Consider the following 12,388-nt stretch of genomic DNA (forward strand, 5'->3'; position numbering starts at 1 on the left):
TACAATCAATTCTTTTTATACGCCCCTGGCCTATTGACTTGAACTGTAGGGGCCTTGGAATAGTTTGGACCATTCTATTTGGCCACTATAGGCCATCATGTATGCTTTTTAAGATTAGCTTAGCTCATTATTATTGAACTTTGCTTTCATGTTATGCCCCTGTTCTGGTCTTACCTTGCATTGATTTTGTCCGTGCTCGTATCATTGGGGGGGTGTCGTGTAGCTAATTCTTTTCTATATACTGTGTTAAGCTAGCATGAGCTTATTAAATGTTTAAACGCCATTTTTCCTTTCTACTTCATTTTGCACACGACACATAATTGTTGTTTTAGCTTTCAACCCAGAAGAGCTTCGTGATTTACTTGAGAAATATTATGTTATTGCTCTGATATCAGTTTTGCTCGGTACACTGTCTGCACAGTGAGTGCCAAGGATAACTCGACACGATGTTGTTGTGAGGTCTGATCTTTGCACCTCCATAGACATAACACACATGCTGCTGCCAAAATCTGGCTCTAGGCGGGTTTTATATTGTTGTGCTGAACACACATGTAACACACTTGATGGTGCTTCGCATGCAGAGAGCTGGTGGAAGATGATGTGATCCTCTGCCACTGAGATTTTGAGGTATGGGCCCGCCCTGCTAAAACCCAAATGAGACCTTCATAGATATAAAATACTATGCTAAATAGGGAGGGTGAGAATTAGGTGTTGTTAATTCCTATTCATTTCAGCATTTTAGTATGCTGTCACCATTCGCCTTTTATGGACTAATAACTATGCTGATAACTTTGTTGCTTATAATATGTTTGCTAGTATTGTACAAGATACTGCGTTTGAGAACCATGCATTAGTAAATAAATATTTCAAACATGCACGTGTCCTCATTTACTCCATGTTCTGGTTTGCAATGATTATATAACGAAAGAGTGTTCATGTGTTCCACGATACCTGAGGTAATCTAAGTTCATGTTCTGGTCTGTCTAAGCATTGGGAGTTTGTTATGACCAATGAGACACTGTAGCTAGCTCGGTAAGGGGATTTTGGGTACTGAGGTGAGTTTTGGGCCATCCTAATTCACCGAGGTTCCAGGTCTCTATGCACAGTTCTGTAGGAGAACGGAATTCCCGCTACATTAGTAGGAGTTGCCATATCCAAGAACCAAGGGACCATGAGCCTGAGGAATTGTTGAGAGGTTGTGTCTGTTTGTTCGGCCACGTTGTCGCTGCGGCGGGCGCGATGATGAAGAGGAGAAGCAATGTAGACAGGGAGAAAGAGGAAAGCTATGCAACATGTGCCTCCCCAGTTCTCGTGAAGCAAAGTGTACGCCTTTGTTTCGCACATGAAGTAGGTGTTTGGGGAGGCAACAAGGGGCGGTGGAGATGTTGTATTCAGAGTCATTGTCATGGCACAAGAGCTGTCCCCAAGGACAGCTTGGGTAGAGAGAGGGAGCCATACAATGTACCCTCTTCAGCAGGAGCTGCCAATACATGACTTCAACACCTGAAAGGTTAACCAGAGCTTACATCACTGCTAACACGGGCTCTGGAAGGGGGTGCTTATTGTAACCTACCACAGTACAACAGTTGGAATGCCAAGCGCAATCTTATATATGTCTAAGATTTTATACTGTTATTACCAACAAGATGTAACCCTGATATAAAACCACACATAGCGATCAGATAGCGCTACCTGGTCATAGCTGACCAACTCATTTCCCCCACACCTCTGACATCAATAGGCCACTGTGTGATAAGATGACTAATGAAAGTGATTCATACAGTTTGCTGTTGTGCTTGTTCCTCCTTTTTAGCCTTAAACCCCTATGGTTCTTTCCCCTTGAAGTAAAACCTACCGGGTACTGTTGTCACCTAGACACTTTGACTTTTAGGTGAGTAAACACGTTACCCTGACTACAGGTTTTAGACGGAAGACTTTCTTTAATTGCTGCTTTTTTTAAACTTTACCTTTGGTTTTAAGTTAGTAGTGCGGTGTAATGTAGCCATGTGATATATAGTCAATGCATACTGGTCACCAATGTTTCACTGGTATGTCACTATCTTTATGTCACTGCACCCACCACAGCACTGCGTGTTCATGGTCACTATAAGGCGTTTTGTTGTAACGAAACCATGGTAATGATCTCTTTTGTCTCCATAGGCAAGAGCTGTCCCATACAGGTAGTACAACCTTTTAAACTGACACCTAACTAGGTCATGTTTGATTGAGGATAGATGTAAACCACTAGGTCCTGAACAATCGCTGCCAGAGGGCCAAGGCGAGAAACATGTTGACCTCACGATAAATATTGCAGTCCTGGATGGTTACGTGGAATCCTAATTTCCAGCGATCATAGGCTACCCACTGTTTTTACTTGTGACAGGGGACCACCAGAATAAATTGATCTCTGGTACCTTGTGTCACATTTTAACTCGCGTACTTACACTATCCGTTCCTCTCTGGCCCCTCACCCGCACTTCACCCGAGGCAGTTGGTAAAAAGATCTCCGCCAAAGAGCCCCTCTTCGAGGTGAGCCCGTGGGGCATTGCACCGCCTGCCCAACGAGGAGCAACCGCCAATGATGAAGCATGACACTCGCAAGGGTGTGTGAGGCCATTAATACCAACATATTGGATACCCAGGGTAGCCACCACTGAGCACTACCTTTTCCCTTCTTGTGACCGTATCTTTACCTCCTATAACTCTCTAGTCTATAGGAACAGCCCAGTCTGTCTTTGCCTTACTCAATTACCAAAGCCTCTGATACACATTAGTCCAGAAATGCGAACAACAGCTAGCGGTGGGGTCCGCTTGGCGGGTGTCCTTGATTTGAAGCTGGAGAAGCGTATTCTACTGGTAGAGTCGAATACCAGCATTTCCTCCTTCTCGTCCTTAGACATGCTTGTAGAACTGTTCTTTGGGCAAACAGCATTGCCCGTCTTTTTCTGCCAGAACTCATCTTGCAATTGTTGGAGAGCGATGTCGGCAAGGCCGCTGGACCGATGGGCGCCCATGATGAGCGACATCCAGGCAGCACAAGAGGCATGTATAGAGTTAGAATAAGGTAGGAAGGGTATGTTATTCGCCGTGGAGTGAGGCAGGAGACCACAGACCCAACAGTTTGTTTTATTCAATACCTCACCTGACCAACGACCCCGCCACCGCCAGAGCCAACCTACACGAAGGGATGAAAGAGGTAGCCGAGTGGATGACGACCAGCCGCCTGAAACTGAACTCTGACAAGACGGAGGTCCTCATCCTGGGCTCTTCACCCTCCGCCTGGGACAACTCCTGGTGGCCTCCCGCCCTGGGCACCACACCCAAACCGACAGACCATGCACGCAACCTGGGCTTCATCCTGGACTCCTCCCTCTCCATGACCAGGCAAGTCAACAACGTCTCCTCGGCGTGCTTCAACATCCTACGCATGCTACGGAAGATCTTCTGGTGGATCCCCACCGAGACCAGGAAGACTGTCACCCAGGCCCTCGTCACTAGCCGACTGGACTACGGCAACGCCCTCTACGCCGGTACCACCGCCAAGCTCCAGAAGAGACTCCAGCGGTTCCAGAACGCCTCAGCCAGACTCATCCTCGACATCCCACGAACCAGCCACATCTCCGGACATCTGAGAGACCTTCACTGGCTCCCCGTCAACAAAAGAATCACCTTCCGCCTCCTCACCCACGCACACAAAGCCCTACACGACCAAGGCCCGAGCTACCTCAACAGCCGGATCAACTTCTACGCTCCCAAACGCCACCTCCGATCAGCCAACCACGCCCTCGCCGCCGTCCCCCGCATCCGAAGAGCGACTACAGGAGGAAGGTCCTTCTCCTACCTGGCCACCAAGACCTGGAACTCCCTCCCGGCCGACCTGCGCCTGACCCAAGACCACCTCTCCTTCAGGAAGAAGCTGAAGACCTGGCTGTTCGAGCAGTAGCGGCACCCCCCCTCCCCCAGCGCCTTGAGACCCTACGGGTATGTAGCGCGCTCTATAAGTGTCACTGATTGATTGATTGATCATTATGTTGATTCAACATTTGGATGAAGGTGTTGTTCCAAAACTCTTGTCGCCTATTTTTGACATCAGGGGATAAGGAGACATGGGAGTGTTCAGGAGGCGTGGCATCAGTGGGCAATATGGTATCCTTGGCTGGTGCCCCTTCCTCTATGATCCAGAAGAGGATGGCGATGATAATAGTGAGGAGGAGAACTGTCGTTAGAGCTATTGACCTGTTATTATGCAGTTTGTTACAAAGTGCTAGCTCCTTGTTGGAAAGTTTCATTGTTTCATTGTCGGTCATAATCAGTCTTCTTTTGGGGTCTACAGCTGTTGGAGAGTGAAGGTGAGCCCTACGCGTTGCCGGTAGCTGGTGGTTGCTTCCCCTGGCTAGGCTTCTCAGTACCCCGCTACACTGGAATACCAATCCACCCTTCCAGATAAAACTACCGCCCTGCAACTTTTTGGTTCACCTCCCCTGCCCGGTCGCTGGAGCCCCAGAGGCTGTGCGTGGGCGGAGATTCTATTTTTCTTTAGTTGGCACAGTGTTATCTTTGAACAATTCCAGTTCTGGTTCTGGGAGGCCACCCACAGGGGTGTCACACGTTAAAACTTCCTTGTAGGTGGACAAGGTGGGATCGGTTTGCGTGATGCTGGGGACCCTCCGGCAGTGTACGGCATAGATCGAAGATTTCTTGCCTTCCACTCGCAGGGCCGTTCTGGTGGTCAGCAGGACTAGCAGGGGTCCTTTCCACCGGGGTTCCAGCGTCTTTTGTGGGCAAGGTTCTTCACCAGCACGTAATCCCCTGGTAGGATGGCGTGTCCCGGACCAGTGGATCGATCTGGCAATGCTTCCTGGACCTGCTGATGAATGGAAGACAAAGTGGGTGTAAGTACGGACAAATAATCACTCAATAATTCACAAGGGGAATCCGACAATGTGGTAGCAGGGGGTGCGCCCCAGATGTTCATTGGGCGTCCAAAGACCACCTCATATCGAGTCAATGAGGTGCTGGTATGCTGGACAGATCTTATTGATAGAAGGGCCAGTGGTAGCGCATCTGGCCATTTTAGCCCTGTAGTTTCTACTATTTAAGCTAGTTTGGATTTGATTGTGGCATTGTATCTTTCCACTAGGCCTGCTGAATGGGGGTGGAGGACGGCATGGCATTTTTGTTGAACCCTAATCCTGATAGTATATGCTTGACTATTTCTCCAATGAAGTGACTACTACTGTCATTCCATAGGACCCGGCAAAGGCTGTAGCGGGGAAAGAATTCCTTCAGCAAGATCTTGGAGGTGGTTAGGGCAGTGTTGTCTCTGACCCGGTAAGCCTCTACCAATTTGCTGAATGCGCAAACAACCACCAAAACATATTTAAGGTTGTTGCATTGTTCCATTTGGATATAATCCATCTGCAGGACTTCGAAAGGTGATGTAGGGATGGCATATCCTGCTCGTGCTACCCGAGTCCCTTTGCCTACATTGTAGCGGAGACAAACCAAATACTGTTGGACCAGCCTGGAGGCAGTAGACCAAAGTTGGTTGTTATCCAACACTTCCTGTAATATTTTAGTCATGGTGGCAGCATTGGTGTGTGCTGGCAAATGAGTCATGTTCAACAATGGGAGGAGATAAGCATTTGGTAATTTCCAAAGTTTTGCATCTTTGGATCGCCAACAATTTTCTTCATCAAGCATGCCCTCCTTCTCCCAATTTTGAAGATCTTCAGAGGTGGCAGTGGACTGGATGTTCCTGATCTGTTGTCTAACATCATGCCATTTCTCTTCTTGGGATTTTACTATGTACATATGGGTATGTATTCTTTCCTGTGCAGTAGCCCGGGCTGTCTCAGCAAAAGCATTTCCTAACCCTATTTCGTCTGTGACCTTCTTTTGTGCGTTGCATTTAACAATAGCTAATGTTCTGGGTAGTGTCAAGGCTTTGAGCAATGCAGTGACTAAATCACCATGTTGAATGGGAGTACCATGTGATGTTAAGAACCCTCTCTCTTTCCAAAGGATACCAAAACTATGGGCTACTCCAAAGGCGTATTGGCTGTCGGTATAAATGATGACAGCGAGATCCTGGCTAAGGATACAAGCGTGGGTGAGAGGTATAAGTTCTGCGGCCTGGGCCGATTTCTGAGGTATGCGTACGGTCTCAACAATGGTGTTGGTAGTGGTGATGGCATAGGCAGCAGATGTGATACCGTTTGATAGTTTAATACAAGACCCGTCCACCCGCAATTGCCCATCCTGTTCTGTGAGAGTGGTGTCTTTTAAGTCTAGCCGTCCCTTAGTCTGTTCTTCTGTTAGAAAAAGCCAGTCATGTGGAATGTCTGGATTGTCAGAATCTGGTGTGGGCAGGAGTATGGCAGGGTTCAGCGTCGCACATCTCTTTAGTGTGATATGGGGTGCTAACGGCGTACGTTCGTATCCAGTTAGTCATGCACTAGGGAGGTGGTGTGTCTTTGTCTGATTTAGTAATATGTCGACTGTGTGTGGAACTAATACCTTCAATCTAGATCTCAACACAATCCCTTCACTTTGTCCGACAGAGACGGCCGCTGCTGCAACTGCTCTAAGGCAGGAGGGCAGACCTCTGGCCACAGGGTCTAGGGTAGCTGAAAAGTAAGCGCATGGGCGTTGTTTGGTGCCGTGAATTTGGGTCAGGATTGAGAGAGCACATCCTGAGCGCTCATGGGTGTAGAGGCAGAAGGGTTTAGAGTAGTCAGGTGTGCCCAATACTGGTGCAGAGCAAAGAGCGTGGCGTAAGTCTTGAAAGGTTTGGTCGTGTTCATGTGTCCAAGGAAGAGGTGTGGGTGTATCTTTTGTGAGCAAAGCAAGAAGTGGCTTAACAATGAGGGAAACATTTGGTATCCATTGGCGAAAAAAGGAAGGGAGACCAATTTGTGCACGAACATTTCTTTGGGTGGTGGGAGAGGAAAGGTGTATATTGTTTGGATGCGGTCAGGTGTGAGAATACGTCCCTCCTTAGACAGCAGATGGCCGAGGTAGGTCACCTGCTGTCTTCAATACTGTAGCTTATTCTTGGATACCTTATGGCCCTGTGATGCCAAAAAGCGTAGTGTAGTAAGAGAGGCAGTGCGAGCCAGTGCCGGAGTGTCTGCAGCCAACAGAATGTCATCGACATATTGGATGAGAACAGCGCCGGGTGGTAACTTTATCTGGTCGAGCTGTTGTTTAAGGGCCTGGCTGTAGATACTAGGGCTTTCAGTATACCCTTGAGGAACCCAACAGAATCTGTACGATCTGTTTTTTATGGTGAAACCAAAAATATAGCGTGAATCAATGATGTATTGGTATGGAGAAGAAGGCATTTTTGAGGTCTATCACTGTGAAATTGGTAGCAGTTGAGGGGATCATTGTCAATATAGTTGTTTTGTCAGAGACCACAGGGTATTATGGGACCACTATTTTGTTAATTGCGCGGAGGTTAATGACAAAGTGGTATATTTTCTCAGAAGTGGGCGTACGTTTCAAAACTGGAAGGATAGGGCTATTGCAAATGTTAGACTGAACTTCCTCAACTACCCCAGCTGCAATCATATCCTGCACTATAAGCATGAGAGCCTTTTCGCCGTCTGCAGAAATTTCCTACTGAGGGAGGCGGGGAAGAGGTACATTCTGTTTTACTATTATGCGGACAGGATCCATCACAATTTCCCCATGTCGGTGTCTGTGATGGCCCACAGGGTGTCAGGTAGCTGGGACAAATCCTGCTGTTCGGAATTTGTGAGACAATAAAGGCGGGATTCATAACCAAAGGGGCAATCATTATCAAATAGTATGACTCGGACATTCTGAGGAGAACAGTGAATGGTGGCTCTGAAATGCTTTAAGAGATCCATCCCCATCAAATTGTCTGGGCAGTTTTGGGAGAGCAGAAAAGAGGCCATCACTGCGTTCCCCTGTATTTCGAGGGTCACCTCACTAGAAAGGGGGTTGGTGGAGGGCATGCTGTCAAATCCTACAGATGTGACTGATAAGCCAGACAGGGGCGCCCTAGGAATCAGCTCAGGGCACTTCTAGAGGCCCCTGTGTCGACCAAGAATTTTCCCTGAGTTCCAACCACTGAAGCTGTGACATAGGTGCCTGATTGATCAACTGGAAGTTCCACTGGTTCCTTTCCCTGTCCCTGGCTGTCTCATGCAAATTCATTGTCTGGGAAGTGGTCACCAGAAAAATCGTGTGCAAAAGCCTGTCTATTGTTATCGAAGACATTGGAGCGTTGTCCGTTGGAGGGTGGGACTCTTCCTCGACCTCTACTCAATCCCCTTCCCCGACCCATTGTATTTTGCTGTAAAAGAGGACAATCTGCGTGCCAGTGGCCTATTTCTATACAATACGCGCATTGGTCCTGGGCCAGTTGACGTGGGGGTGGGTGTGTTTCAGTAGGCTCGGGCATATAATTATACTGTAGACCTCTACCGTTTCCTCCCCCTTAGATGCTTATTTGGGAAAGCATTACTTTTTCTTTGAGTTCTTTTCTTTTCTTATCTTTTTCTTCCTCTCTCTTATTCTGCAAACGTTAATAATACTGGGCCATAGTCAAGATCTGTGTGGTGTTTCAGCAGGCCACGTGCTTTTGCTACTCTGTAACTTTGTGGAGATGGGTGGCAACAATCCTTTAACAAAAGTCTGAACTAGTAAGTGTCGACCTGTCTCAGTTGTCGCGTCCTGTCCACTATAATCAATAAACACCTGGCTGAGGCGGGAGAAGTATTCAGATGTAGTTTCCTCAGATTTTTGTTTACAAGCAGTGATAGCTGTCCAATCTACCTTCCTAGCTGGAATTGTGGCCTTCATTTTTTTTTACTATATTACCTGGCAGCTCTAAAATAGCTTCTGCAGGACTTTCACCTGGTTTTCTATCCCTATCCATTGTCGTCAAATCTTCCCACTTATGCTTGAACAAGGCCTCATCGTCAAATTTCCTTATGGGTCTCCAAATATCTGGGGGCAGAATTAACCCAAAATACTGATCTATGTCAGTCAGTGTCATTGTATAGGTAGTAATACCGTGTCCAACTCTTCGTAGAATCCCGTAGGATTCTTCCGGGGGTCAGGCAAGTCCTTTTTGAAGATGTCAGCTCGAAGCCACGGAGTGTACACCCAATTATATAACGTCCTACTTTTGGCATCTGGACTATCCAGTCCCTCAGCAATACCTGCCCCCGAGCGGGGACAAAAACTGGAGCTGCTACCCTTATTGGTGCCATATGACCTCCAGTCGCACCCTCATTTACTAGTGGTTTTTCCTCTTCCTCCTGGTCTCTCCTTAGACCCTCCATCATCTGTAGCGTGAGCGCTAACAAACTGTTGCTTTCCTCAGCACTTTCTCTCCCCTATGTCAACTTACGATACAACCCTCTAACATGGTCTGCTGGTGTCACTCTGTGGCGTTTCTCATAAAGAGAGAATATTTCATAAGCAAATTGTTGTAGGAAGTAGCCCTTTTGAGGTGGTGCATAGGCCTCATAAATAGCATGGATCTGGCTAGAGGTAAAAAGATCCTCCAGGCAGGTGCAAACTAGACCATGCTTGTTTCTGCGCAGATGTAATGTGGGGTGTGTGATATCGAGCAAAAGATGTGGTCTCTGGGTTAGATTGAGCGGGAGGGGCAATGGGATCGGGAGGTACGGGTTGAGCATTTTCGGAGGGTACATTTCCATCGGCCTGCCGTGGGATAGGATGGGGAGGGACATGGTATGGTGGTGGTAATGGATGGAGGAGAAGCTACTCTTCATGAGGATCTGCTCGGGCTAGTGGTGTATGACGCACAGGATACTGACCAGACACATTCAACCTGTGTTCTCTATCTGTACACGCAAGGTTGGATGCAACTTTTTCCTGTCGTAATTCTATCAATTTCTGTTTATCGCTTTTTCAAGCCTCTTTTTGTAACCTTGCCTGAGCCCTGCTCTCTCTTTCAGCTCCCTCCTTTTTCCATTGGCCTAGGGCATCAAACATAGCTTGTCGCGACCTTCGTTTAAAGAGCTGTATTTCTACAGCTTCAATTTTGTGAGATTCAAAAGAACCATATATGGGCCACTGAGTCTTTTTCCTTGGAAGTGTACTTATGCCATAATGAATTATACATTATGGGAGAAATACCGTATTTTACGTACATATCCTTACTTGAGGTACCTTCCGGGGGAGCCGGCTGACTATCTTCTAGCACCCTTGATCGAGATATACAACAACCAAACCATTGTGCAAATTTACTAAATGCGGGCATGTTTTTCTAGTTCCTTAAAAACGTCTCTACAAATTTCAGAAAACTGGACAAATAGTCCACTTTACCGCTTAACTTTCGTTATTTGCAAATATCGAAATAACAATTCTGGATGACTAGAATACCAAAAATAAAAGGTGTCATCAACAACCTTATCAAGCGGATTTACCAAATACGGGCATGCTTTTCTGTTATCTTAAATAATATTTCTACAAATTTCAACGGTCGGACAAAAAGTCCACACTACCCGTTTTATCTTCAATCTTTGCAAAGAGTGACATTAAACAAACTAGACAACCAAAACCAAGTATAAACAAAAAGGTGTCGCAAATCAGCGACCCTACCAGAATCCTTTGTCTCGTTCTCCAGGTTGTCGCTTTACTGCAAAGATCGTCCAAGTCTATCGCGGGCCCGAGTCAGGACCGGAGCCACTTGCGGGGGTCTTTTTGGATGTTGTGAAAGTCGGGTGGTGGCTACGAAGATGAGGGTCTTTTTCGCGTAGGCCGGCCCCACCACCGTCTGTTCAACTTCCTCGTCGGGACCCCGCGACCGGGCAACCGCGTCTCTGATCGGCCCACGTTTGGGCAGCAATTGTGGATTTAGGGGTCTTTTGGCAGACCTCCAAAGGTGTCAGGGTCACCCTGTAGTCCACGGGTCCGGAATACAAACTGAGACCAATGCTCGAGCCAGAGAAAAAGGATATTTATTACAATCTCATGAGATGGAGAGGTGTATCAACAACAGACACCCATAGCTGTCTGAGGAGGCAGTCTGCAGAATGGTCTTACTTTACATGTTATATACCCTTTATCCTGCCCCAGGCATGTAAGGGAGTTGTACCAATAATACTTTATTGCTTTCCTAAACAAATAGTCAATCTGGAGAATCAGCAGGTGAGTAGCCTTTGGGGGTTTTCGCATGATATGGGCAAAACATTATAATTACATAGTACATAGAGGTCACTCTGATTATTGGAACTGCAGGGCATAGCATGATTACATATTAAATAAAGGTTAATCTGATAAGCACAGGCCCCTGCAGGGTGTAGGCGAAAAGCATGTTTATACAATAAGTCCATAATATTAGCTGTTTGGACCACTGCAGGGCACAGGTGACAGAGGTATGATTACACAGCAAGCAGGAATAGGCCTGTTGGTGGACGTCTGCAGGGCGTAATGTACAGGGTGAGGACGATAAACATCTGAGAAACTCCCTGTCCGACTGGTTGAGCACAAGCTGGTCAGTTTGTAGCAGGCCAAAACACGAACAGAGTGTGAGTGTCCGTGCAGGAATGTAGCAGGTCAAAAGTGGAGCTTCAGAGTATTTGTGATGCAGAAAGAAAGTCAGTCACAAGGGCACAGCACAAAATGGTGGAGTGAATCCCAAAATGGCGGAGTGAATGGCAAGACAATAGACCCACTTTTCCACACACACAAGCAGGCAAACACGCCGGTTTTCTATTCAAGCAGGTGATTGGCTTACGAACCAATCACATGACCGTGATCTCCGCCTATCGGCGGTGAGGATTCATCCCCAGCGCCTTCCACGCCCACTTTTTCACATGAGCTGGCGGGTGCGCAAATCCTGTCCTTTTGCCTATGTTTACCTGAACGCTATAAAGACGCTAATCCTTGGAACCAAACGGGTGCCTAGCATAGAGGGCGTGACTACGACGCTCGTGAGATAAGTAACGCTTTCACCTTTGATGCAGCAACCAACTTTGGTATGTCATTCTTTATTTGCTGGGTGTGCCAGTTTGCTACCACCCCCCTCCCGAGACCCATGGTGCTTTAATGATGAGCACTTACTGTAAGGACGTGTTTTTATACTTACCTGTATATACTTTTTTGCCCATGAACACTTGAGGCAGTATAGCTAATCTTCCTTTAGTTTCGACACATGTTAGCTTGTAGCGATAAATTGGGCATACTAGTCACTATTTACTGTCCTTTTTTGCTATCATGACCACCAAACTAAGCCTGTCAGGGACTTATGTCCCGATAGCCTCACAGGGTTAATGTTAATCCTGTATATGCACATGGTCACTCAGTTTACTTTTGAATTTGTTATAGCTATTAGCACATCCCTAGAGCACTGTAGCATGTTCTTTTTATTCATATGACA

The sequence above is a fragment of the Lissotriton vulgaris genome, chromosome 10, assembly GCF_964263255.1.
Source record: "Lissotriton vulgaris chromosome 10, aLisVul1.2, whole genome shotgun sequence".
NCBI classification, from domain to species: Eukaryota; Metazoa; Chordata; class Amphibia; order Caudata; family Salamandridae; genus Lissotriton; species Lissotriton vulgaris.